General features: G+C 41.1%; 1 protein-coding gene and 1 long non-coding RNA gene across 3 annotated transcripts in view; one reads left to right on the top strand and one right to left on the bottom strand.

Moving 5' to 3' along the window:
• Nwd2 (NACHT and WD repeat domain containing 2) overlaps positions 1–27,965 on the bottom strand; it is a 152,078-nt gene that overhangs the window by 34,615 nt on the left and 89,498 nt on the right. The gene's annotated exons all lie outside the window — the stretch shown is intronic.
• On the top strand, positions 199–27,148 carry LOC144366646 (uncharacterized). Its single transcript, XR_013425749.1, has 4 exons — positions 199–301; positions 403–552; positions 25,830–25,955; positions 26,732–27,148. It is a non-coding gene; the product is annotated as an uncharacterized LOC144366646 (long non-coding RNA).

The following is a 27,965-nucleotide window of genomic DNA, read 5'->3' as shown; positions in this document are numbered from 1 at the left end:
TTAGAAATGTTACAAACCCTTTAAAACAATTTTCAACAAGAAAAATGCCTACATCGCCTTTTAAACTTCCACTTAACTCCAGTATGTCTTAGGCGACAGCGGATGTGGTTTCACTCTTATTAATGAAGCAGTGCTAGCCTTGGTGAAGAGCAAAGGCTCTCGACTGTGTGACCTCAGGCAAGTTGCTTCACCTCTGCACGATCCAGTGCTCTCATCTGTTAAGTGCAGATTACAACAGTGCCAAGCTCAGACGGTTACCCTGTGGATTCATAGCATTAATATAAATAAGAGAATCAGAATGGTAACCGACACATAAATGCTTCATAAAGGCCAAGTATCGCACAATGGGCTGATCCAATTCTGTTACATATTTTTTTTTTTTTTCATTTTCTGTTTGTCCAGCTTCGAATTGTCATTTTTCCTGCTGGCTCTAGAGTCCTCCTTCAGGAGATCAGCTGTGGGATGAGAAGCAGACGCACCACCATCCTTGGCGGAGCTGGATGCCGAGTCTGCCAAAATCCACATTGTTACAGCTACTTCTGGAGTCTAAAGGTAATGTGTCTTGGCTTATTTCTGAGTGTTGGGTTTTTCTTTTTTGAAGGGCTGGCTGAGGCGACTGGCAGGTTGATCTTCAGATGAAGGAGGGTGTCATCCCATGTAAGAAGAGGCTGTCCAGTGCAGGCAGTGATTATCTTTAAAATTCTTATGAAAATTTCCAAATATATCCCCAAACAGAGAGACTAGCATAACAATCCCCATATACTGCCAATTTCAACAATTATCAGTATTTTGATAACCCCCTTTTTTAATCCATCATCTTTAGGAATATTGTCACTTTGGTGGTAACAAAATACTTTGAATTTCTAACTTAAAAATATATTTCATGATAGTGTCACGATGTAACTACAATTAACAGAATGGATTGTAATCTCTTAATTTAATCCCTCATCCAGTCAACATATATATATTTCCCCAGTTGCTTCAAAAATTTCTTTTTCAGTTGCTTTGAATTAAGACGCATAGTCCATGCACTGCATCAGGTTTGTGTGTGTTTTAAATTCGTGTTATTCTGTCACATCCCCTCTCCCTCTCATGTTACTGATTAGCCAGGTAAGCAGTGGTTTTCAAAGTGTGTTCCCTTGAAGTGCTTCCTGGGAATTTGGTACAAATGTCAATTTTCTTCTGAGGTCTTAGTAAGCACGGGCTTTGGGAATGAGGCCCAGTGATTTAAGAAGCCCTCTGGGGCCCTGATGGGGTACCTCTGCTATTGAATATCCTACACTCACATTGCTTCTCACCTTCTTCAATTAGGCCCCCTGCTTCTTATAAACTGGTGCTAGATTGAAAGCTTTGACTATATTCATGTTTAATATGTGTAGGCAAGAAGACTTCACAGGTGTAATGTCCTTTCCTACTGTGTTAATCATGAGGTACCCAAGACCCTGGGACCCAAGGTTAGTGACATTCGAGACCAACCATTGCTATAGACTTAGGTGTGTTTCAGCCAGTGGTTTTACCATCCACTGGTGACTGCTGTCTAGACCAGTCACTTTCTTTGGGATTGTAAGAGAATGATTTTCTAGTAGATTCATTCTGCACTTGCTAATCATTTCCAGCCTTTTAGCTCCTGCTATTGCTTATTTGGGGACCATGTCAACTTTCTCAATCTTGGGAATAACAGCACCGAACTCAACATCATGGGAAATGCTCAGTTAGTGCAGTTAATATTTAACTCTGTTTTTTTTCTTCAGTGCTGAGATTGAACCCAGGGCTTCACGCATGCTAGGCGAGCACTCTACCACTGAGTTATGTTCCCAGACCCAGTGCTATTTATGTTGTAAAAATAAAAGCTCTATTATGTTATGATTGCCAGGCTTCTAGTTGTCTCTCAAAAGCACCCTCCACATTTATAACTATGAGCATTTACTTGGCTGCTGTCTCCATCGAAAAGGTCCTTTATAGCCCGTCCCAATTTATCCATTTAAGGGAAGGCTGGCACGAGAATAGGGATTGGCTGAGGAATTTGGACTTCATTCTACAGCTCTGTTACTATGGCTTGATCAACTACAAAATGCCAATTGCTACTGGAAAGGAAGTACTAGAGTTTGGGAATCAAAGTTTGATTAGGGCTATTAACAGTGCCATGCTTCCTAGCTTCCCTATTCCTTAATGGTATTAAAAGGTGTTTAGAGATCTGCAAATTGTACACAACTTGAAGTCCATCTTGGTTATGCCACAGGCCATAAAAACAGCTGTCTCTGACCATAAGAGTACTCACAAATATGAACCCATCCCAGGTGTGTGTATTGGAGAAATGAGTGCAGAGTGGCCCCTCTCTGCATCTAAGGTGAGCTATGTCTTCTCGGCCCACTCTAGAGGGGATCTTAGCTTTCAACTGTGTTTTAAGTTGCTCCAACTTTATATAAACCCTTTCCACTGGGAAAACTAGACCCGACTCCTAGGATTCCATTTCCTCCTATAAAAGGACCATCAAGGTCCTGTTAGAGTTGATAGCTTGTTTGGTGCCCTTAGGTATTTGCATGTGTGTTTGCTTTAATGAATTTGACTTTTAGCCAGATGTTACCCCTTAGCCGGCCTCTACCTGTCCACCTGAGCTAAATTAGCCTTCAAGGATCTATTATAATACCCTGACCCATCAAGCTAAGATGACCTTTCTAAAATGTGTTTTCTTATTCATTAAGTTTCTCCTCTATTGCAAGTTTCAAGAATGCAGGGTTCTTGTCTGTCTTGCTCACAAATATTCTCATGTGTACCAGGCACATATGAAGGTCTCAAAAATATCTGTTGGGTGAAAGAAGGGTGGCTCATGGGAGTGGCAAGCTGTGGGCTGGGCAATCTTCGCAGTATCTTTGTTCCAGTAGATTTTATTCTTGGCAATAATAGGAAGATGTGAACTGTCTACCTCTTTCACCTAGAGGGTTAATTCTGTAAATTGGGACCTCTAACCATTAAGTGGTTCTCATGGTCGTCAAAGTACTGTGCACTTTGCTATGTAATTATTACGAAATAGGATTTATCAAGCTCAATAAGTAGCAGATTTTATATAATAAAAGTTGTTGTAAAATAATGGTGATGGTAAAAACAGCAATAGCCTGACCTTGGTAGAACGCTTAGGAAGAATATAGTATGACAATTCCCTTTAGAGATGAGGAAACTGAGTTTTCCTAAAAGGTTAAGTGATATGAGACCCATGCAGGTGGCTTTGTGGGGAGGAGCCAGGGCTGTAATTTAGAATTTCTAATCCCAGTCTGATCTTTCTACTTGACACACACAAAAGGCTCCTTCATGAGACTATCTGATGAGAATTTAAATCAACAGTTAAGAATTCTGGATGTAGATGATTACATTGCACTGAAGTAATACTGCAGAAGAAGATGTCTAATGGAAATGAGCTAACCTTCTTTTGTTCCTCATAGCACCTCCCTGATTATCCATTTGGTTAATAGCACACACTTTAATTCAGTGCTTCAACATCTAATTTTGGTTAATTACCATGTTTGGCACTGGGAAAGACTTAAAAAAAATGAAAAGGACACCATGCCTGATCTCAGGCACAGACAACTCATCACCATGGAAGGCGGCACTACCATAGAAGTGTAAGATGGGTACACAGAGGTGGGTGCCATTGATTTGAACTGAAGCAAGGGGGACAGTTTCATTTGAGGATGAGGGTTTCAATAAGCGGAGAGAGGATGCTGCAGATGGAGAAATGGTAAGAGCAGAAATTCAGAGGTCTGAAGGTGAGTGCAATGCTCAAAGAACCAGAGAAGCGTGCACGGGTAGTCATTCTGGGAAAGAAAGTTCACGGCCTCAAGGTGGACGTGGAGGACCTTGAGACTCAGAAATTTTTTTTCTAATTCTTTTTGGATACCCCTGAGTTTTTGACATGTCTTTTACCAAGACGACTCTGGCGTAGAATTCTAGGAAGAAAGAAGTGATAGAAGGAGAGACTGGTGAGAGAAGATGAAGTTCTCAACCTGGGGGTGTCAAATGGACAGGGAACGAGAGCGACAGATGGGACACAGAGTGTGAATTCGTAAACCTTGCGGAGATGCGAGGGGACAGGACTGTATGGAAAGTACAAGAGACAAAGGGGTAACTGGTGGAGAAGATCTGGGGGGCATTTGAGGCTCAGGTGGTATCTTTGGAGAGAGACTCCTATTGTGGAGATGGCTGGCCAACAGGGATAAATGGAGGTGAGGAGATTTCCTGAAATGAAGATGAGTAGGAGCAGCCAGAGCTTTCTTGGCAGATGTCCTCTGTTGCTCAATAAAGAGGGAAATGAGATCTCTAGCTGCTGTGGTGCAAACACGGGGTTTGTTCTAACCCAAACGCATGCTGAGGTTTGATCCCCAAAGTAATGGTGCTAAGGGATGTTGGGGTATTTAGGGGGTGTTTGGGGTCCTGGGGGCAACACTCTCAGAAGGATGAGTGCCCATCTCTCACAGGAGTGGGTTAGGTCTCATGGGACTGGATTAGCTACTCTGAGAGTGAGTCTTATAAAGGAAGGTTGCCCCATGTGTCTGGCCTCTATGCCCGCGACACATCCCCTCTGCTTCTCTGCTATGTGGTGATGAGTCACTAGCTCCTCCTCAGAGGTGGGCACAGTACTGTTCAGGCTTTCCAGCCACCAGAATTTGGTGCCAAATAAACCTCTTTTCATTCTACACTACCCAGCATTAGGTTTTCTGTTAGCAACACAAAATGGGCTAAGACACTGGCCAAGGGGGATAGAGAGCAGATAAGTTCAGGGACTGGATAACTGAAATAGGAAGTACATGAAATAGATATTCTGGGCTGTTCCAGGAGGTGTGGTCTCTATTTAATGAGTAGTTTATTGACACTACATATCTTTTTTTAAATATGAGCATCCTCCTCACTTGTTCTGGTTGGCAAATATCAGTGTCCGGTACAAGATGACCACACAACATCAATTAATGACAATATACACTGAACCCTTCAGGCTCCTGCTTGCCCAGTGAAGCCGATTTAAGTCCACTTTGAAGTAGAATTGTAAGACCCATAACAACAACAACAAAAAAATTAAAACTATTGTTCTTTAGGGAAAGGCTATCTGGTTTTTTCCAATCCTCATCTCAAGGAATGCAAATGGACTGAGGTTAAAACACATGTACATTCCATTTTGTTTACGATGCATTATTAGTCACAATAAAAGCCAAACACTCTGCTATGGCTTCCATAAAACACCCATTTGTCAGCCACATGTCAAGAGCAGGTACACAAGGAAATTAGTCACAAAGTTGAAATCAAGTGTTTGAGAATTCTTAGGCTGGCTTTCTAAACCTTGGCAAGAGTTAGGAATAATTTTATTTAAAAAATGGTCCTTCTAAGTAAATTGATGATGACCAGGGACTCTGTGTCATTCAAGGGAGGACATAAATGCCACCACTCCAATTTTTGAGTATGGATGGGCAATTCCTCCCCACTGCAGTTTTGTTAATAGCCACAGGCAAATGGGAAAATCTGCAGAATGAGCTTGATAGCCCAACATACAACCCAGAAAGGTAATTTCTCTTTATTTTCCCAGTGGGAAGACTGCTAGGAAATTGAGCTGTTAGCTCTGGGCTTCTTCATTATTTAAGACATACAGGACAGACAGTAACCCATTTGGAGGAATATTAGAGTGGGTGGGAAGGCAAACTAATAAGGGGTTTTACAAGAAGCAATTTACCCTGTGTATCTGCTTAGATTCATTCCATTTCCAAGGCTGCTGAAGCTTCAAGTTTTGAGATGTTTGGGGATACAGAGTCTACAGTCTGGCTTAGCTGGTTACCTGCTACTGATTGACTTAGATGCTATGAGAGACAGAAAAGAAGCATCTGGAAACATGAGAATGGCAAACGTGGAGCACCATGCTCAAACCTAAGTCTGCACCAGAACCACTAGACAGCTGGGCACAGCCCTGATCTCTGGGCCCCACCCCAAGAGTTTCTGATTCTGTGCAAGTTTGCACCTTTCTCAGTAAAATGCCCTGCTTCCTTTTTATCATATGAAGAAAGATATGAACAACTTGACTATGTTCCTCTTTTTGTCCTGGTAGCCAAGAAACCTTGCAAATTTTCTATTCAAACCTGGGCACTTCCCTTGAATGCATTTCTGCTGTAGTATTTTCTCTCTAGCTCCTTATATCTTAGCCCACCATTTCTCTTAAATCTCCTTTAATGTAAACACAACAAAAACAAACAACCCCCTTCCCAAACCAAAAAATTTCTTTTCACATAAGTTCCTGTCAAGTCTCTTTGGTGTAGCTACGGTTATATAAAACAAATCTATATAGTTATAAGATTTGCAAAGTATGTAAGCATCTATTTATAAAGACAAAACTGATCTTCAGGCAAGATATTCTTTTTGTGGTAAAGAACAAAGGGCTTTAAAACCAGACTCCTGGGATCGGAAACCTGCCCCTGCCCAACTGGCACGTGGCTCTGGATGAGTAATATTTTTTTTTCCTCCTGTTCTGGGGATTACCCAGCTATATTTTGTATTTTATTTAGAGACAGGATATCACTGAATTGTTTAGTGCTTTGCTTTTGCTAAGGCTAGCTTTGAACTCCCCATCCTCCGTCTCAGTCTCTCAAGCTGCTGGGATTACAGGCATGGGCCACTACATTTGGCATGGATGAGTAATTTTAACCTCTCTTAGGCCTCTTGGTCTCATCAGTAAAATGGCTTTGTGATAGTACCAACCTCTCAAGAGTTGGGAGGATTAGTTAATGCTTTGAAGAAGGCCTGGCCCACAGCAAGCATTTAGTAAATGTTAGCTATTTTAATTAGAAACTGTGATGTTCAAACTGTGCAACACACTCAATTATAAAATTAAGTGATGTGCTTCAATCACAGGTCCATGTTTCTGGGCAACTGGAGATCTGTTTTCAATTTGGAATTAATTTAGAAGATATGCTTCTATTAAATGATGTTCACGATAAAACCCTTCTACAACCACAGTGTGGCCTTTGCAGAACCCAGAGGCAATGGAGGGAGAGCAACAGAGAGATGCAGTACATGCGCTGGGGACTGTTCCCAGGCAACCAGTTGCTAAGGGCAAGCATTTGGCAAAGGGTGCTGAAGAAATGCAATTTCTTTGAACAACATCTAATGAAAATACTCTGTGCTCACAGTGAACTTTTTCTGGCAAGTACAATTCAAGCCCACAAGAAAACACAGAGTCTAGGTGACACAGAGGAAATCTGGAGTTGACCACGATAGATTGAGTTTCCTATTTTTGGAAGGACAGTTTGGAAACTCAGATCACAATCAGATGGATAGTGTATGTGGCTGTATAAAATTCTCATTTCACCGTATGTGCTGTGACTCTCATGCAGTCCTTCTGATTTATCCATCGAGTACTGAGCTAAAGAACTATTCCAGGTACTGATAAACAGAATTTTTCCCCCAGTGGATGGCATTCAAGGACTATCAGAGGTAAACAATGGTTCCTACAGTGAGCAAAACAAGTTAGGCATGAGTCTTTGTAGAATTATGTGGAATGTTAAATAGGGCTGCATTAGTCAGTGTCCTCCAGAGAAACAGAATAGGATATGCGCATTAATCTTTTTAAATCTAATTTTTTTCCTAAAGGAATTGGTTCAGATCACTGTGGAGTTGTGTGGGCTAGCAAATCCAAAATCTGCAGGGCAGGCTGGTAGGCAGGAAACCCAAGGAAAAGTTGATGTTGTACATCAAGTTGGAACACATCTGAAGGCAGAATTCCTTCTTCCTGGAGGACTTCAATTGATTGGATGAGGCCCACTCTCATTACAAAAGGTAGTGTGCTTTACTCAAAGTCACCCGATTTAAATGTTAATCTGATCTAAAAATACCTTTATGGTAACACCTAGATTATTATTTGATCAAATGTCTGTGTACTTTGGTTTACTCGGTTTAAAGCATAAAGTTAACCATCGCAAGGGCTCTTCCTGGGACCTCAGAATCTTCACTGAAACACAAATAAAGGAAATTGATAGTCTTGAATCGTGGTAAATAGGAGCTTCTAGACCCAACTCCTGCGCTAAATAAAAAGTGGCCACCCTGTTCTTGAGACTCTTGTCTCGGACACCCACACCCAGTGTAAAGGAGACTGGGAAGTGGAAGGGATTCACTGGGGGTATTTGGAGGAGTTGCCTTGCTCTTTCCAGATTGAGTGGTTCTTCTCCTATCCCCACCCCATTACGGGAAGGTAGATCTACCTGTAGAGATTGGGAAGGCCACATTTTACTACCTGTTGTGCTAAAGAAACTCATAGAATCCTCTCAAGTGAACGCTGGTGAGTGGAACACACTTAAGAGATTTCTTGAGACCCAAGATGTGCCCCAGGAGCTCTGAAAGATCTGCAAATCTGGAGACTGGTTCCTGCTTCTGTCCTAGAGAACGGTGAAGGGAACAAGCTGAGGAGGGCCACTGGTGATGGCAACGTGAGCACAGGGCAGCCAGTGCTTCCAGAGACTGGCCTGGGAGGGGAAGGACCCCTTTGCCACGATTACTTATTTCATTAGACAAACAGCCAGGCTCGAGTCACCGTGATGGGTCTCTTTGACCAAGAGGATTGCTGGCCAGGGTGGGGACTCCACCAGTAAAAGGAAATGAGGTGAACTGCAGGGGTAAAAGTGGAATTGGGTGGGAGTCCCAAGAGGACAATCAAATGACATCACTATGCCAAACAGAGATCCCCACCGAGGGCCTCCTCACAAAGAGTTCCATGGAAGAGCCAGTACTTTTCACCAGACATGCTGGAGTTCAAGATGGCAGGCGGGGTTGGATAAGTTACTTTTTTTTTTTCTCCTTTTTCTTATTTCCCCCATCCTTTGATTGACCAACAGGACCCAGAAGTGGAATTTTGAAGGCCAGAAGCCTAGAAGTGGGGTAAATGAAGAGCAAGGACCGACTAGGTCCCATTTACTGGCAGATTTGAGAACCTGAACCAAGGGGAGGGAACTCTTTAGACTGGATATGGGATGGATGCCCTGACCGACCGGCCTGGACACTTAAAAGTGGGACTTGATAAAACCTGTCCGAGAGCTTCCGGGATAGGGAAGGAATTCAGCAAAGCATGTTTATAGGCAGTCATAAAACCCCAAAATATTTAAAAAAAACAATTTTTTCCTCATGTTTTCTCAATTGAGTACAGCTTTTTCAGTATGCTGATTACACACATTTAAAGACAGCCTCATCTGAGTTTTCCAAGTGCCACCATTGCCCCGACTTATCACACATGTTGTAAAGGCTTTCAACAGAGAGATGTGGGCCAGTCTGTCTAATGTTCTGAGTAAAGGATCCAATCAGGTTCAGACATCAAGTTCCCACTTACAAGCCTGTATCTCTACTACAAACACTAGTTCATAAACTAGGGTTAGACTAGCTTTCAGATAAGTCAAAGAGAAAAATAAACTTGTGATGACTTCCGAACACACATAACACATATGTGCTCTAATATGTAGCCCTTCCTTTAATTAGATGGGGGGGAATCCACCCCTCATTTTGTTATCCTAACTGATAACTATTCTTCTAAGTACTTAAATGTATATTTCTGGGGAGCACTGTCATAAAATTGGTTTCTCATCTTCTAAGAAGCAATAACTCTGCTATATATGTCTAGCATCTGTTCTGAGCCATCCTGGTGTTAAGTGATTTTATTATCTCCCTCGAAATGCTTGGGTTTCACCCTCTTGAGACTTCATGTTTAGTCACACGAAAGTCACACAGATGTATACATATGGAGATGCTGACAAGGGAGAATCTCTGAATGAAAACAGATGCTTGATAGATAACAATGAAGTGTTATCTTTACTCAAGTACTTAGTGTGGTTACATGAAGGAATGGAGCCAGTGTTTTTCATGAATGTAAGCAGATTAGAATATTTTTTATAGTTTATTTTTTCATTTGTAATTTATTTTTATTTGTTCTTTTTTAGATAGACATGACAATAGAGTGTATTTTGACATATTATACATACATAGAATAAAAACTTATTCTCATTAGGATCCCATTCTTGTGGTTGAACATGATGTAGAGTTATAGTGGTTTGTATTCATATATGAGTATAGGACAGTTATGTCCGATTCATTCTACTGTCTTTCCTATTCACATCCCCCCTTCCTTTCATTCCCCTTTTCCTAATCCAATGAATTTCTGTCCCCCCATCCCCTTAGTGTGGGTAGCGTACACATATCAGAGAACATTTGGCCTTTGGGTTTTTGGGATTAGCTTATTTCACTTAGCACGATAGTCTCTAGTCCCGTCAATTTACTGGCCAATACCATAATTGGCAGATTAGAATCAAAGGCTTCCACAGTCACACTGTGTGCCTTCCGCATTTCATCTTTTCCCTTTCTTAGAGAATGGCTGAACGAAATAATACTCATGTTTGATGGACTTTTCACAGTTCTTTACCAAAGTGAGGGGTTATTTTTCTTGGTTTAGTCTTGCAATTCAAGCAGCCCAGGCATGGATTCGGGCCTTAAGGGGCAGGAGTCCTGATAGGAGAGTGGGCTGTTGGATAAAGGAAAACCACAGGAGGAGTTGATAAAGCCTGTGTTACCACAGGAGCCATGAAGAGTGCAGACACAGGGTATTAGGACAGCAGTACCCAATTCAAGCCAGCACAGTGCTAGCTGCTGCATAGAAATCTCTCTCTACTGTATTTTTGAAGAAAGGTTAAAGTAGTGGTCCCTACCAAGAGATGCAGGGTCTGTTCTAGTGTCTGTGGCAGTATTTGCATTACTTTTACTTTTTTTTAGATGTCAGGACTATCATCTCTGGAAAATTTTGGGTTAATATTTACACTGAATGATTATGGATTTTCTCCACTTTTGAATCACACATTCAGACATCTCCTCTCCTGACCACACAGAGCCCAGAAAATAGTGACAGGTCTTAATTTAAAAATAAAGCAAATTTTTAAAAAAATCAAAAAAAACAACTGACATTCCTGGAGAACCTCTTCCAAAATTTTGCTTTGAGGGGAAACTGCTTCTTTTTTTTTTATAATTTCCGACAGAAAAATGGGATGGTAAAAAGCCCAACAAGATGATGATTATTCATAGCATGAAAGACAGTGTTCTCTGAATCCCATCTTTTATTTGATTATAATCAAGGTCAGAGTTTTCTCCGGATGTTTCTTGCTAGACTAAAGCAGAGCCTTTGTTTTTTAAGAAAAAGTGCCCAGCACTCTGGGCTTAGCCTCCCGGGCTGCCTGCTCCCTCTCACTTCCTGGGGCTCCCTGGGTCACAGCCAAGGCTTTGAGAGAGGGGACCCGATGCCCGCCTACGCCCAGGCTGCTGTTCACTTGAGGATGGCTGCAAATGATTTTTTGGCAGAATGAGATTGGGGTCAAGAGAATCCTGATGAGTCCCCAGGTTCACAGACATCCTAGGGCAGAAGACAGATTTCCTTGGTACTTGGAAATTCACCAAGACCCAGACCAGCTCAGGGAAATTTAAGGCTCTAGATGGGTCAGACAACTTGGATTGGTGGAGACAAGGCCTTGGTGAATAATTTGCCAACTGCGGAGGAGGAGTCCCTTACGGAGTGTCCTGCTGAGCACAGAGCTGCAGGAGCAATTAGCAAAAGCTAGGCTCAAGCTGTCCAAGGGACCCTGCTGGCTTCTCTCCACCTCCTCACTTCTAATTGCCGAGTCCTAGCTTAACTAGCTGTGGTCCAAAGCATTGTTTCACTGTCTCCATCCATAGCTCCCCATGGGGCGGGGGGGACGCTGCTCCTCAGGAGAAGCTTTGGGTTGTCACAACCTGGGGCCATGGTACAGTGGCTGCCACTATACCTAGTAGGTAGAGGCCAAGAGTTGCTGCCCAATACAGCATCCACAGCAGCCCCTCCACAAAGAGGTATTTGGCTTGAAAGGTCAACAGGCCTGATCTAAATGGTCTGGCTTAAGCTGCTTAATGATTATGGTTTGTTATCTGTGCTCTGTAGTTTTGATGGGAGCTTATCAGACTCAGGCCTGTGTAGCACACTCTTGGGCATATGGACTTAAAGAGGTAGTTTTTGCCTGTAGTGATTCATATTTTGATGTATTAAGTGAACATTTTAAGCTGATGAAGATACGCACAGAACCTTGTGACTCTTAATGGTTTCTCAAATTCAGTGAGGTCTGAAGCCACCTTTTATAGCTGAGGGAAGACCCTAGGGCAGGAGGGAAGGAGGACAAAAGGGGAATGAAGGCCCCCCCCCCGCCCCCGTGAGATCGCCACTTCTCAGCTTCCTCATCTAATGACATTGAGGGGACACTTTGCCACCAGGGTCTTTTGGGCTCTGACTTTCTATCAGTGAGAACTCCTAGTAGTAGAAACCCACCACCCCCATTCATAGGTTTTCACAAAACATTTCTCTCTTCCTTTTCTCCCACCCACCAAAACTCCTTCCTAGAGATTCTCATTTTCCATTACAAAAGGTTTTAATTCTAATTGAAACAAGATGATTATTAATTTTGTTTCCAGCATTTATATCGAAACCCTTCCATTTCTCCCCACTCAAAAATCAGCTTCTTGAAGGCTTCCATGACCCAAAGGCACCCACTGCTCCAGCACATGCAGATTATCCTGCCAGCCGGCCCTGGGCACCTTTACATGCAACAGACCTGCTTCCAGTAGTGCATTCTTACCCAAGGGATATGTCCCAAGTCCCCAGTGCATGCCTGAAACCAAGAATAGTACCAAATCCTGTATATACCGCATGTTTTAAAAATATTTTTTAGTTTTAGATGGACACAATATCTTTATTTTTATTTTTTATGTGGTGTTGAGAATCGAACCCAGTGCCTCGCGCATGCCAGGCGGGTGCGCTACCACTTGAGCCACATCCCCAGCCCCATGTTTTTATTCTGTACATTCATACCTAAAATAAAGTGTAATTTATAAATTAGGCATAGTCGGAGATTAACAACAATAAAATAGAACAAACTATAATAAAAGTTAGTGAATGTGGTCTCTTTCTTGAAAGGGTCAGGACGAATGTTAATATTTTCCAACTGCCATGATTATAGGTAACCAAAATCTCTGGAAAGCCAAACTGTGGATAAAGGGAGACAACTGTGTGTTCTGGCTGTTCTGATTTTCTTATGTCTTTCTATCCAAAACATTGTGTCTTCCCTCTCTGCAGACAAAAGAGTTCTTAAATGTGGCACCCAGACACTTCTTAAATGTGGCACCCAGACACTTCGCCACCACACTGTCCAGGGTGTAGCTTCTGATGGAAAGTCACAAGTGCTGTCCTAGTTAGCAAGAGGTAAGGCAGCACCAACCCACAAACATAGTTTCTGGGTGAAAAATAAATGAGAAGGAGGGATGGGGGCTGTAGCTCAATTGGTAGAGTGCTTGCTTCGTATGCACAAGACCCTGAGTTCAATACCTAGCACCACAAAATAAATAAATAAGAAGGTAAAAATTAGATTATTTACTTAGAAAGGCAGTGGGAAATGCCCCCTAACTGAAAGTTTGTGGAAAAAAAAAACCTGGTAATATTGACACACCAGGATCTAATTTATATACTCTGCAAATGAAAATTTATAAGTTCCACAAAATTATTTCATTGAAATACATATCAATTTATAATTGGATTGGGGAAACAGATTAAACATTATATATTCTCCATTTTTCTCACCACCTTTTTTAAAAAAAGAACTTTTAAAAAAAGAAATATTTTCTGAACATCTGACAGGTTTAAAAATATCCATACCAAAGTCCTTCATGAAGAGTCTCTACTAATTACCAGCTGGATATTTGACCCTTTGGGTCTTAGCCCTTTCATGCACAAGGACGCAGAGAACTAACTGTCATCCCTAAGGTCCCTTCTTCTGGCTCATAAGCTTTTTTTTTTTTTCCCTTCTATTTTTTATGGTGGTGGGGATAGAACCAGAGACAAGCACTCTACCAACTGAGCTATATTCCCAGTTGGTCCTATGTTTTGATGGATAAGATAAGTCAGTCACTCAACCTCAGGTGCACAGAGAACCACCCGAGCCGACTTTAAAAATCACACTGAGGTGACACCCCTTATCAAGTGAGACTCTAGCAGTATCAAGTGAGAACAAAACAGCAGTATCTATTTAAGTTCCTTAAGAAATTCCAAAGCTTGGCCCAGGTTAAACTCCACCTGCACCATGACTTACCATAAACCAAGTTCCTTAGAACAGTGACTTTCGGAATGTTTAAAAAGTGGCCCACTGTCAGAAAGAACATTTTATATCATGCCCAAGTACACATGAATGAACATGAATGAACAATGAAATATTTTCAGGGGGTGTAACGGTCCAAATTTATGGAATTCACATACACGCTGCTATTTTCTTTCTATACACTTCTTTTCAGGACCCGTAGGTTGGGACACTGCCCCAGCCACAGGCTATGTCCTACATCATGGCCACTAGATGGAACTCTCACATTTGAAGTACAGAAAGTGCCAGTCTAGATTCTGAACTCTGCAGAACAAAGGAAAACTGATCATGCATATTACTTGAAGTGGATTTTTATATCCAGACAAAAACTTATCTATTTTATATTAAAAAAAGGAGTATGGCCTTTGGAAAAATTATAGTTATCTGAACAGCAGAGCTAACACCGGGGAAGGTAAGACAGTGGGGCGTTTGACACCTTCCCGATGAGGGAGGCACAAGTCTCCCTTCCAGCTGAGGATGCCGAGACTCAGAAAGGTCACTCACAGGAGAGGCCCTCAGTGAACAGCAGCCGTTGGCAGTGTGGAGTCAGAGGGGAGGAATGAGGGATGGATTTGAAACCTAATCACTAAGTTCCCAAGAACAGAGGCAGAATTGAAGTCCAAATGAGTTGGGCACTGCTTCTAGTTATGATAAAATGTGAAAGATACAAGGTTCACAACACTAACACATAATAAATCTATATGAACTGGAAACACACTGGAGTTTTTTTCTGTCCATGAAGCTGAGCTTTAAAGTACAGACATTTAAAGAAAAAAAAAATAGAATTAATAGTAGGGTGGACTGAGGTCAGAGCTCCATTGGGAATGGTTTTAGTTTCAAAGTGCAAGAGGTCCTGTAGATCCCAGTAGCTCCGGAGGCTGAGACAGGAGGGTCCAGAGTCCAAAGTCAGAATCAGTAACAGCAAGGTGCTAAGCAACTCAGTGAGATCTTGTCTCTAAATAAAGTACAAAATAGGGCTGGGGATGTAGGACTCAGTGATCAAGTGCCCCTGAGTTTAATGCCCAGTACCCCCCCCCCCCAAAACAAAAGGTACTGTGGAAGGGGTCTTCAACAGTAAAGAAACTGGTGGGCCTTTTTGGGGGCTCCCTCCTTCAGTACAACCCCCTCTTTGAGCAAATGTCTTCCTTAGGTACACTGATCATCAGTAATGGTGTTCCTATCCTCCATCCCACTGTGTGGCTCTAGATTTTCACTAACACTTAGCATTAGCAAATACTATCTTAAGTATTATTTTATTTATTAACTCTCTGCAAGTAGATATAGACCACACAAGTTAAAAAAAGTAACTCATATTAGAGGCCAGAGTCAGGGAAAAAATGGAGAGTTATTGTTTAGTGTGTGCAGAGTTTCTATTTGGGGTGATACAGAAGTTTTTGAAATAGGTGGGGGTGATATTGCAAAATAGTGTGAATGTAATTAATGCCAATAAATGGTACAATGATTAAAATGGAAAATTTTATGTCATGTATGTTTTGTATTACACCAGAGTCAAAATCAAAAAGGTCAGTACCCCAAATTCAAACCTGCAGCATGACTTAAAAAATATAATGGTGCGGTGGTGCATGTCTATAATAACATTGGCTTGGGATGCTGAGTCAGGAGGTTTGAAAGTTTGAGGCCAGCCTCAGCAACTTAGAGAGACTCTGTCTCAAAATAAAAATATAAAAAAGGATGGGGATATGGCTCAGTGGTTAAGTGCCTCTCCTTAAGTGGCTAAGTAGTGATATATACATTAAATAAATCACTGATATATATTAAATAAATGAGTCCTCACAGAAATCCCTAGGTAGATGCTCTTATTTGTTACCATTCTACATATGAGGAAAATAAAGCCCAGACTGCTTTAGCAACTTGCCCGAAGTCACTCAGCTGGTAAGTAGCAGAGGTAGGACTAGAACCTAATGCATAGTCATTTAGTAAATATTTGTTATTAGTATTTCAAAAATGGTTCCTCAGGATGCTGGGTAGGGAACAAAGCACAGGGACTGAGAGGAGCTGGGGGATCAGTGGGGAAGGCTGTGGTAGAAGTGAAAGGTGGGGAAAATGGTGGAAGGATGGACAAGCAGATGGTTTCCATCATTTAAAGAGACAGATACAACGGGGATGCTGGTGGATATGATTTGAGGAATTAGAGGTGAGCTAAGGCTGCACTCTCCATGATTCATGGTAGCTGTTAGCTTCACATGGCTACAGAGCCACGTGGGAACGTGGCTAGTATGAGATGAGGCTGTGCTGCTAAATCTAAAATATACTGTAGGTTCCAAAGATAAATAAAGTAAAATAACTAAATTTTTATGTTGCAGAAATAGCCAATTTTGGGGTTATGTAACATATAGTATTAAATTAACCCATCTGTTTTTGATTTTTATAATGTGACCTCTAGAAAACGCAAATGACCTGCGTGGTTCATGTTATATTTTTATTAGATGGTGCTGACTTAGGATAATGCCCTGGTTTCTTGCTTGAATAATGTAACCAATGGTGGTACACTTGCTGAATTGGCAAAGATGGGGGTGGGTAGGGAAACACAGGTATAAAGATGAAAATAAATATTTCTGCTCTGAACATATGAAGTTTGGGTTACTTGTGGGATAACCTAGCTCTAAGCGGAGTTAGGGAGTTTAGAACAGGTATTTGGCCATATTTAGGTGGCATCAGCATGCAGATGGTACTGAGTGCTGATTAGTGTATTAGATCCCTTTGGAGAGCCTATATCTAGAGAGAGCCCAGCAAACACCAGGGCCAAGTCCTGCGATACTCCAACATTTGAACGTGGGGTAGAAATGGAGGCCAGTATTTCAGAAACCACGCTACATTTCTATGTCCAATTTCCTTGCTGCAAAGAATTGCATTTACTGTTGGTATATATGTATATTTTATATGTATATGTATGTGTGTGTGTGTGTGTGTGTTTGTGTGTGTGTGTGTGTGTATATTTTTTTTTCCTCTTGGAATTCATGTTTTTTTGTGAACTGCAGTTTATTTCAACACATGCTTAGGATTGCTTTTTTTTATTCTTTTAGACAACATTAGCACAGTTAAGCTGCAGAAATCCTTGGAAAGCTTTCTTTATACAGAAATAACAAAACTCCATACGATGAACAAGTGCTGTAGATAAATCTCACAAAATCCCTAAATATCCAACATCAAGAGAGGAAATAAAGCCTCTTGAGCCCACATGTGACAACATCTCCATGGCAACCGCCTTGGTGGGGCAAGTGGCTGTGAGAGGTACAGGTTTTCAGAGACTTAAAAAACTTCACTTAATCTCCAAACTAAGTATCTCTTTATAGGACTCAGCTTTAGACCATACCAGATAGTAAGGCAGCCAAGAGCTCCAACCCTGCAGCCAGGCACACTGGAATTAAAGCATGCGGTGAGCACTTAGAAGCTGTCATCATTATTGTTAATATATTAACAATACTGGAAATTCTCCCCCCCATGCCCCCCACTAATTTCCAAATTAATAGGAGTGTGTCAAACTCATTTGTTTTCCACCCTTGTTCTCAAGATGCAGCTCAAGGTTTCTTGGTGGGTATGTCCCTTCTCTTAGTGTTAAGGTAGAACTTTCTGCTTTCCATGTTTCTGTGTATAGGGACTACCCTGCCTCCCAAAGTGATGCCTCATTACTTGCTCTTCTTTAATGATTTCTGGGGTGAGGAGTGACTCTCTCAAGGCTTTGGTGATGTAGCTGGGCATCTCCTTTTGGTATCTACTTGTTTTCAGAGAAAACACATTCTTCTGTGCTCTTCTGAGCAGCAAATTTCAGAGACAGGATCCTTTGCTGGAGACCTATGGCTGTTTGACTGTGAACAGGTAAGCTAGAGGTGTGAAATTTTAGCAAAGCCATTAGATTAAAGACTTACAGCAGTTAGCTTCATAAAGTTTCTTAATTGCCACTGTCTTCCTCTTGTTTTTATTACAAAGTTCAACTGATCCTCTTACATTCCCGAATTCCTAGGCTGGGAATTCAGATAGAGAGACCAAGAGGAGAGAGCCTTTCAGTAGGGCCAAGCTCCATGACAGTGAGACTCCAGAATCAGCAGGGAGCCGTGTTGGTAGGTGGCAGGTGTTCACACTGTGCCATGCAGTTTAGTCTTACTGTTGGATTTTGACTGATGTGGCCAAGGAGAAAGCTTCAGGCTTTGGAAAGCTGGGCCTCATGGAATTCCCAACCCTGACTGCAGATGATTTTATCCACAGTTGAGTGGTCACTTTTAAACAGGCAAGAAGATATAGGCAGGCGTGTAGTTGTTAGCCTTGGAAGATAGTCAGAATGGAGGCCAAGAGGAGGAGCCTGTGCTTTTGGATGGAGGCCTTTTAGTAGTAGGGAGCTCAATGACTTTGGGCCAGTTTTTCAGCTCTGCCTGTTGGTTAGGACTTGCAAAAAAAGGAGATTTTTCTGAGTTTGATGTGTACTGCAGAACATCAATAGGTGCTAGCGTTAATTTACTGGGCCAGGCCCAGGGAGGCAGCATTATTTTGGCTGCCCCAGCATCTATGAACTACTTTCAGGGTCAAAAGAGAGAATTAATATGCCTCATCTCTTATAATTCTATGGCTTCCCAATGTCTCTTGAAAGACATCTATGAAAGATTGTATATTAAATATAAATAATGATATGGTAATAAATATAATAAATAGAATGTGCCATCTTCTTGGGCAGAGATAGAGAACAGTTACTAGAGAGAAGGAGGGAATGATGGAGGACCTCAAGGGCTTTGAAATGTGTGCTTCAGTGTGACAATCATATCAGAAGCAGTAGAAAGAAAGAAGGCAAGTAATTAAAAACTAAAGGAAAGAAAGATCTCCAAAAAGGCTGACATCTTAGAAGACAAGTGAGAAAGTACCAAAAAGTATAGGCTGACATCTTAAAAGACAAGTGAGAGAGACATGAAGTCTTTGAAAGCCAGAAGAGATAGCAATGAAACAAAAAGAGACATGTCTAAGTCTACTCTCTCCTAAAAGGGATATCAGAGAACTAAGCCTTTAGACGGTCATTAGCTCAGAAAGGGTGACCTGAGCCCAGTAAAACCCAACCTAAGGACAGAATGTGTGGTCTCAGAAAACCTAGAATTACTCCCTAGAAAGCACTGGAACCCAGAAGAGTTTTGCCAGCACTTAAAACAACCTTCTCAGTCCACGTTAAGAATAATTAGTGGCCTAGATTCCAATTCTTTAATCACTGTAGAAAATATGAGTTACACAGGTTGGCAGATTTGATACGAAAGGATGGGCCAAAGTGATGTAAAATACTCAAAAAATTTCTAGGTGAGTTTTCAAGTGATGGAGTCAGTGTAGGTGGCATACAGGTGCTTCTTGTGTCCCCAGGGATTAGCTGGAGAAATATTTGAGAGCAGAACTCCCAAGAGAAGGCAGAGACGAGATGAGATGCATTATCTAGATCAGGCAGGCTGACGTGAAGCAAGTTCAAGTCTGTGATCCACACTGATTTGTGGGTAGAACATCCCTTAGGTGGGAAGCTCCAATTAGAGATGGGCAACTTGCTTGAGAAGTCTCTGGTGTATCAGGAACTTCTCTCACCATGGGAGAACACACATGACGAAATGTGAAGACATTTCTTGCAGAACCCATTATTGTGGCTACAAATTCAAGAGGAGAAAAGGCTCCCAAATCTAGTTAACAGAGCTGGTCTCATATGTCAGTCAAGGGAAGAAATCAAGGTAAGGATCAGTTCTAATTGTCAGAAATTCCCTTGAGTTTTCCTAAAAGATTGCTCCTACACAAAAAGATTGCCCACAGAAATGGGCCTTCGCATTGGATTCAGTCACAAGCTGAGGGAAAGAAAGGGTTTTAAGGAGAACACGGTAGGAGACATGGTTCTAAGTAGGCTCCCGAGACAGCAATACTTTCAGTTCAGGAATCTTAGGGAAGTTCTCCAGTTGGAACAAATTTGTGGATTTACTGAAAAATTTTCCTCAAAGCAGCACTGGAGTGCCAGAAACATGGGCTCCAAGGGGAGGAGAGGCAGGAGGAGTGTGGAATATGGCCTCTGAGGCCACCCCTGCACATACATACATTTTTACATGGCTCAGCGTCCTGTCCTGTGACAGGAGACAGCACCCCTAGGCAGAAAGGTCCTCCTTAATGTGGTCAACCCAGTGCCAAATTAATCTTCTGATGGGAGTGTCCCTCCACGTGAATCTAGGTCACAGTCACTGGAGTGCATGCACAGACTAACTGGCACTGCGACGAGGTGAAGTCAGGACGTCCCCTGTCGACTCCTCCTCTCGCTGCCTCTTCAATCTGCTATGGCTTTCAGCAGCACCAAGTCTGGATCTGGGGGAACAGAGGGTGCCTGGACTAAATTCGTCAGGGCCTGGGGTTCTCTTCAAATTTCATGGGTGCATAGTCAGCATTATTAGAATTATAGCTTTTTTAAAATTGAGACTAATTCATTTGTGAGACAGTGAATAACACCCATCCCAAGGACAGCTCAGATTCATCTAAGGTACAAAGAACATCTGCCTCTGAATGAGTAGAATTAGAAACTGAGGAAAATCAATTTTGAAACTTTAAACATTTTATCTCAGGCTAGTGAGAACATTTTCTTTTCAACTTCCATCATTTTGAAATTTGACTTCACTACTCTGTACTTTTATTCTTGGGAACCTTAATTTTTATACTCTAATTTTCTCCCTGTGTAGTAATGGGATGAGGTTTGTATTTAAATATAGAATGTTTACAGATTCAGTATTTCATTATTGCAATGGATACTGTTATTTAACCCCACACAGGACTCTAAATGGCTGTGTTGGATAACTTGGCTGCACATGATGTGGGGTGGGACATAGAATCTGGATGAATTTCAGATTTAAGTACCAAGTAGCCATGGTATTAGTAATTGTGTATTTCTGTCCTGTTTGGAGTTTTCTGGGGATAAAGTGAACTCTGTCAGGCTGTGGTTTAGGGAGAATGTTGCAGAGAAGCAGTAGTTGGTACAGTAGTGGTCTCATGAAGTGCAGGGCAATCCTGACAGATGTCAGTCTCCCCTGAAGAAGGCAGTCACACACCTGGATAACCCATAATCTTAATGGATGAATCCAGTGAAGTGGAGAACACTAATCTGGGCATGTCAACTGGGATTCCCATATTCCACTCCGAGTGTTTGGAAGGAGCCCATCGGAGCAACACTTCTGGCTTCTCCCCACTGGCAATCATTCCACCCAGGAGTGGAAGTCACTTACCCAACTGGTGATGTGGAAGAAAGGATGGCATCTGAGCCACTGTTGGCCCTTCTCTCTGAAGACAGCCTTACTGCAGGGCATGCTGGCACAGCTCACATGTCCCCAGGGCATACTTCAGGCTACTCTGGGTGGGGTGTGGGGAGGGCTGAGGTATTGGGAGGGCCAGGGCAGTGCATCATTCCCTCCCTTGAAAGATTTAACAATTTTGCTTGGTGTTGGATCTAACTCATTTTCTTCAACAGCTTTATCATAAGAAAGGTGACACTTTAATCTCCATCTCCATTCCTGCAACCACCTCTCAGCAGGCTTTGAATCTAAGCAGGGGGGAAAAAAGGGCCTTTGCTGATATGTGAGCCCCAAACGCCTGGGCTCCATCAAATGCTTAATTTGAGAGTGTTTTTTTAAACTAGTCTGTTAGAATGGATGCAGAGTGTTGATGAAGGTCCCAGGGCCATCTGCCTGTGCTCACATTCCAGCTCCATCATTTACTGGCTATGAATGCTTGGAAAAAACTCAACCTCTCAAAACGTCATTTGTAAACTGAATGCTTGGAAAAAACTCAACCTCTCAAAACGTCATTTGTAAACTGAGGATAATGCAGCATCTAACTTTAAAAGTTTTAGTGAAACAAAATGAGATCATGTAGGCTACTTACAAAAATCTGCCATTCTGGTCTCTTGTCTATGGCTCTCCAGCATGCAGTTCTGAATAATAACCATAGCTAGTGTTTATTTAATGCCTACCATGGACAGGGCCCTGTGCTAGGCAATTAAAACATGGGGTCTCCATTGAACTTCTCAAAACCCGTGTAGTAGATACTAATATTCCCCTTTTATAAATGAAGTAACTGAAGCCCAGAGAGATTTAGAAAACACACGTTGAAGGTCACACATTATGTGAATAGTAAAGCAGATAGCTGAACCCCACCAGTCTCAATTCAATACCCCATACTCTTAAATAGTATGCAGTCTCCCCAAAATAACACCTACAGTTCAATGACTATGACTATTACATTCCTGGAACGTATCAGGAGCTTTGTCTAATATAATCCCCCCAATCCTATGGAGGTTAAGGGCACAAATTGAATTGTCAAAAAGTTGTGGTTTTGAATTCCAGCTCTGCAATTTTCTAGCCTAGCAATCTTGGGGAATTCAGCTAATCTGAGTCTCAAATTTTCACCTGTAAATTGGGAAGACCCTACCTATACCTCCTGGGTTTGCTCTAAGGATTTAGTGAGAGAATGTTCAGTCCTTGGCCCATTAGAAGGAGTCAATAAAATCCATCACTTTTTACTCCTGTTTTAGAGATGAGCACAACAGAGAAAAGTGTACTTAGCCCATATGTGGCAGAGCCAAGTTCAAATTCTGATTTATCCAACTAAAAAAGCTTGCATTATCATAAGTACATGTATGAAGAAACGAATGGTGTGAAAATACTTTGTGTACAACCAGCGACTTGAAAAATTGTGCTCTCTATGTGTAATATGAAATGAATTGCATTCTGCTGTCACATAGAACAAATTAGAATAAATAATTTTAAAAAGCTTGCTTTTTTCCTGCATGCTATTTCTGTTTCTAGTCATCTATGGCTTTTCCAGTGCTAATTTTCCCGGTGTATCACTCAGTTCTTTCTGGGGAAAACAAATCCATTCTTTATCTCTGTGAAAGATGTCATGGGTAAAGTTCCCCATTGTATTCTAATACCTTGTGAATGGATTAGAAACAACTTCACGTAGAAGGCGAGGTACCCTATCCACCCTGCTTCAGTTAGGACAGTGATGCCACAGTCTATATTATAAGAGTGGGTACCTTTTACTTAATGGGAGTGTTCCTTGTCAAAACAAAAACAAAACCTCTCTGACGACCACAGGCTTGCAGTCAACAGGCCTGGGGTGGGACGATGTCATCATTTACTAATAATGTGTGGCCACAGTTGGTCCTGCTCCATGATTCCATATAGGCCTCAGTTTATATGAATGAACAAAAATAGTAAAATCTTATACTTCCTGAAAAGATTGAGGATCAACTCCTAAAATACATGAAATGTGCTTTGTGAAACATACATGCGTGGCACACAGTGAATGGATTCAAGAATTAAGACTCAGGGTTTGAATGCTGGCTCTTCCACTTCCTGCATGATTCTAGCAAGTTGTTCTGTCTCTCTGTGCCTTGGTTTGTCTTGTGAAATGGAGGTGACAGTACCATCCATTTGGGAAGTGCTGTTGGGAAGTGCTGTAGCTTGAATGTGTCCCTCAAATTCCATATGTTGGAAACTTTAATTCCCCAATTCATGTGTTAAGGTATTTGGAGGCAGGGCCTGTGGTAGGTAATTAGTATTGGATGAGGTCATGAAGATGGAGACCCCATGATGACATTAGATGTCATGATGTCTTTATAAGAGAAGGAAGAGAGACCAGAGTTGACACACTTACTCAGTCATGTGATACCCTCCGCCATGGTATGACGTGGGAAGGTGGTCCTCAGTGCCAATGCTGTTCCCTTGGAGTTCCTGGACTCCAGAACCTCAAACAAAATAGACTTCTTTGTAAGTTCCTTGGTCTCAGGTATTTTTAAATATGTAGCAACAGAAAACTAGACTGAGACAGAAGGACTAAGTGGTTCAAAACGCTGAAACACAGCTGTGTTTGCTGTGTCTGTTCTTATTCCTCAAATGGACTTATGACATGAGCTTGCCCATCACAAGTCTTCCCATGAAACCCTGTAAGACATTCCTGTTCTGAACCTTAAATTTAACAAAATTCCAAACAAACTCACAAACACCGTCACATGGTTTTCAGTGTAATTATCTAGATAATTAGAATAAAAGACTAGTTTCGGGGAAGGATGAGGTATGGGTAGAAGGCCCAGAGGGGTTCAGATAGTTAAGCACTTGCCCATCTTCAGCTTTCCTTTATACAATTTACCTGAAAGTTGAGTCACAAAATGTGATCTGGAATTGTAGTCGGCTTTACAACCTCAGAACAAATGAAATCAAACTACTGGTTTTATAGTTTCTAATTGTACAACTATAAAAACACGTTTGCCCCCAAAGCAGCCTTAAGGCAACAAAGAAGTCTTTGTGAATTTCAGCAAAAATGCCCAATTCTTTTCACAGTTTTAAAAGAAATCAGTTGTTGAGCCCAGCATTACAGAGAAAGCACAGTTTATTTTTATTATTTATAAAATTACATTTAGAGAGGGCACACGGGGGGTGTATTGAAATAAACACTTTTATAAGAGTCACCAAATTATAAGTCCCTCTGACTCAAAGGTCACTCAAATGAAAGAGAAAAAAAAATTGAGGGGAATAAGGCAAAATCCAAGAGCCAGTAGTAAAAAGGTGACTGTAGAACAGTCCAAGAAATGGTCCTAAGATTCTGGCAAAATCAGGTTAGAATTTGGCTGGCATTGGCCAATGCTATATGGGAAAACAGTTTCTGTCTTTCTGGAAAGTGGACAATCATCCTAAATCCATAGCAACTGTTTGACACCAGAGCTTCTCCTTAACAAGGAGCCTCACAGAAATTATGCTTTTGTTTGTTTCCCTTTTCTCTTTGAGAAAACTTACATAAGAAAATTGAACTTAAACCTGTCCATAGAGATGACTATTCATTATAGAAAAGCATAATGATAGAGCATTTAAAGTTCTCCAAGTTAAACTTTATGAAGGGGTTGCTAAAGGGGTGTGGAGAAAACCAGGCCCATAAGTTAAGGAGGGTGGGTTGAGGGTGAATGAAGGGCAGAGAGAGTCAGACAGTATTTATTTTTTAATCATCATAACCACAATCAGGATTAGAAATTTGTTATTATAAACATGATGTTCTAACCTAGAATGTTAAAACTTATTCTGATGATATATTTTTTCCTTCTTGGCTTTTGTAGTGACTTTGGCTTGACAGTGAAGATTTTTTAAAAACCACACTGACATTTTGCAAGTCTTCACAAACACTTACTAGTGAATTTTTATTATTTTTCTGTGTTTTACTATACAAAACATTGGGGTTCATTTTTTAAAACATTTTTCTTCTTCTCTTTCAACAAAAAGAGGAGGAAGCCGGTGACCAAGTCCAGACTGTAACTGCTCCATCTCTGATTAAACTACAACAAAGCTGGGGTGGTCACTATTTTTGCACTAGCCCTCAGGTTTGGCCTTTGTATCCTAAAAAAAAAAGTGGTTAGCAAATAGTTAAGATTATAAAAGCTGCTTTAAGTATTTCTATTAGAAAAATTCTGAAATAACAGGAAGTATTATACAGGAAGAAAATGACATGTTTGAGAGGCTAGCTAGATGGAAATATATTTCATATCGCAAAAATGTATTTTGGAAATTGAATAATTTTGCACTCAGTCCAATGAGGTACACAGATATTAATACATACGAATTTTTACTCTAGGTACTGGACATAGAAGACAAAGACAAAATCCCTGAGAATTTATCGTCTATGTGGTACAATAACAAGGACTTAGAAGACTCTAATATCAGGCAACATAGAACTCCAGGACGGTGACAGGCAAGCATGGTAATTTGCTAATCTGTATCATTCATCTTTAGAAACTTCCTCAGAGTTTTACATACTACTTAATATTTTTAAAGTTTTCTTAATGATGTTTATAAATCCCATATTAAGTTGGTCTCAGATACACAGCACCTGGTCAGTGCTATGCATCAGTGTTGTGGCTGTTATTATTTCTGTATCTATGGATAAAAACCTTTTAATTCCTCATTTTGCTTCTATATATTTCCCCTATTTTGTAGAATTGTTTTTATTGCTGGTAAAAATCATTTGTCCAGATTTTTTTTCTCCCTCTAATTATTGTTTCTGATTTTCTGTTGTCCATGGAAATAACTGCAATCCTAGGGTTGGATTTGTATTCTTTGTCCTCTATTTTCCCTTGTATTCTTCACTTCTTTCTGCATACCAAGAAACTACTTCATGTATATTCTCTGTATCACTGACTTGAATTTTTACTATGTTAATTCTAGAGTTTGTCTACCTTGCAACTTATCATCCCTAACGTGATGGCTACTTTTAGGTATCAACCTAACTGGAAATATAAGGAATACCTTGAGAACTGGCAAAGCATTATTTTGGGGTATATGTCTGAGAGGGTTTTTCCAGAGGAGCTGGCATAAATCTGAGTGGATAAAGTGGGGGTGAACACCATCCAATGGGCTGGGGGCCCAAATAGAACAAAAACAAGAAAGTTAAGTTGGTTCCTCCCTCTCCCAGAGTTTAGTGTACTCTCCTCTTGCCCATGGTTAAAGACTCTAGGCTCCTGGGTTTTTGAATTCTAGGAATCAGACCAGCAGCCCACTGGGTTCTCCAGACCTTCACAGAAGGACCAAGCCTTGTGATTGGCAACCCAGGGTCTCCAGCATGCAGCCTGTCATGGAACTTCTCAGCCGCCATGATCATGTACACCAATGCTGCCAAGAAATCCCCACTCCTCTCTCCCCTGTAGCTTTGTCTGTTGAGAGAACCCTGATACACCATTTCCTTACTTTTTGTACATTGGCCTGTTCTCTTTACATGGTTTTAGTCTCAAAGGCCCTTTTCTGCATGCTGCTGAAAAGCCAACATGTTTCCTCAAGTCTTTTTATTTCCCATTGCAACTCATTTTCAGACATATCACCTTCTTTAGTTCATTCTGGTCATCTGTGAAATTTTTGAAAAAAATTTCAAATACAAACTTGATGTTTGTGATTAAATGTCTGGCTTGCTCTTTTGTCCTGACATCTGTCTCTTTAGGCGTTGGTCAGCTCTTCTCCCTCTGTTGCTGGAGGTCAAACTTGTGTCTAAAAGATACTTAGTAGACTGAGTTGGATCTCCCTCCCACCACTGTTCCCAATTCTCTAAATGTGATGGGGCTTATGAATATTTAGAATTCACAGAACGTAGTACTATTAAGGTATTCCCAACCAGCAACTGGCTTGTTAGGAATATCCAAGCCAAATCACAATGAGCCACTGAATCTCTATTATGTTCCTGGTTTACAGGGATTTGCAGCTTGGATTTGTACCGATTCAACTCTGACAACCCTTTAGAAAGTTGTATACATGCATTCATAGATGGCTGCCTCGTGTACTTTACTTTCATGATACTGACCTGCATGTTCAGGCAAAGGTAGGTAGTGAGGTCAGAAGGGCTCATATCAAACAAGAGAGGTAATGTTTAAAGATATTGGGTGTTAGGACCATGAGCCTTAGAGTCACTCTGCTTGGCTTCAAATCCTGGCTGTGTGCCTGTTTATCTGTAAAAGATAATTATGATACCTATACCTCATTAATTCTGATATGAGGTTATATAAATTCCTATATGTAAAATGCAGAATACTGCCTGGCATATAAATACTATCAAGTGAATGTTTGCTATTACCATGATTTATTGTCTGCAGTTTGTGAGTCTTAATTTAACTCTTCGTGTCTTAACATTAGTTGAATTTTCTCCTTGAATGAGTCTTGGTTCAGCATCATGAATTTTCTTTGCCTTATATTATCACAACTCACACCTCAGAGGCTACGCTGAACA

This window comes from Ictidomys tridecemlineatus, chromosome 9 (genome assembly GCF_052094955.1).
Source record: "Ictidomys tridecemlineatus isolate mIctTri1 chromosome 9, mIctTri1.hap1, whole genome shotgun sequence".
NCBI lineage: Eukaryota > Metazoa > Chordata > Mammalia > Rodentia > Sciuridae > Ictidomys > Ictidomys tridecemlineatus.
This window is presented reverse-complemented; position numbering and strand designations above follow the sequence as displayed.